The sequence below is a fragment of the Nelumbo lutea genome, chromosome 6 (genome assembly GCF_056320005.1).
Source record: "Nelumbo lutea isolate HS-2025 chromosome 6, American lotus-T2T, whole genome shotgun sequence".
NCBI classification, from domain to species: domain Eukaryota; kingdom Viridiplantae; phylum Streptophyta; class Magnoliopsida; order Proteales; family Nelumbonaceae; genus Nelumbo; species Nelumbo lutea.
This window is the reverse complement of record NC_142689.1, coordinates 61403191-61404126: the sequence shown is the minus strand read 5'-3', so window position 1 is coordinate 61404126 and position 936 is coordinate 61403191. Positions and strand designations below refer to the sequence as shown.

The following is a 936-nucleotide window of genomic DNA, read 5'->3' as shown; positions in this document are numbered from 1 at the left end:
CCCAATATAACCCATCCTACATATAGTTTCCAGATACCCAAGCCTTGTAGTATGAGATTAAATCAAGCACAATCCAGATGCTTCCCTCTTTCTATGGGAACCCGAGTGAGGACCCATACAAACACATAGACGAGTTTTTGAAAATATGTTCCATTGTAAGGATCCAAAACTTTAATGATGATGCCCTTAGATTAACTCTTTTCCCATTCTCCTTGAAAGACAAGGCCAAGCATTGGTTGGGAACTATAGGGAGACCTATTAGAACTTGGGTAGAAATGCAGTGAAAATTCCATAGAAAAATTTACCCTATAGGATGAACCAACACTATGAGAAGAGCCATCACTAGATTCACACAAACATCGGGTGAACAAATTCATGAGTCTCTGGAGTGAATGAAAGAGTTGATGAGAAAATGCCCACACCATGACTTGTCCTAATGGCAAATTGTCGAAGTCTTCTATGAAGGTTTGTCTGATCAATACAGGAAAATGATGGATGCATCTTGTGGTGGTGGGGGGGGGAGGCTTTTATGAGCAAAAGTGAGGATGAAGCGTATTCTCTTTTTGAGACCTTGAGTGAAAACCCCATCAACAATGCATCCTTATATTCCTATGAAAGGTCAGTGGGACCCTCAAAGAGGGCAAGGCTCTACAAAGTCAGGAATAGTATAGAGCCCGATGCAAGAATGGACCTAAATGCAATCTCTAGAAAACTGGATAGGGTAGATCTCCTAGCCCAAAAATTTAATCAATTCTTCACCTATAACCAGCAACCGAGCCCATCTACACCCTATCCTAAAGTTTGTTCCATTTGTGCCAGCCTAGCTCACCAAGTTAATGATTGTTCCATGGCGGCCCAATTTCCGCCATTTATCCAAGAATAGGTTTAGGTAGCCCAAAGTTTCTCGAGGCCCAACAATGACCCATTCTCAAATAC

At 41.8% G+C, this 936-nt stretch overlaps 1 non-coding gene across 1 annotated transcript; it reads right to left on the bottom strand.

The window, feature by feature from the left end:
* Positions 1–323: 323 nt before the first annotated feature.
* LOC148849167 (small nucleolar RNA R71) lies at positions 324–430 on the bottom strand. The gene has a single exon (XR_016101594.1). It is a non-coding gene; the product is annotated as a small nucleolar RNA R71 (small nucleolar RNA).
* Positions 431–936: the final 506 nt, after the last annotated feature.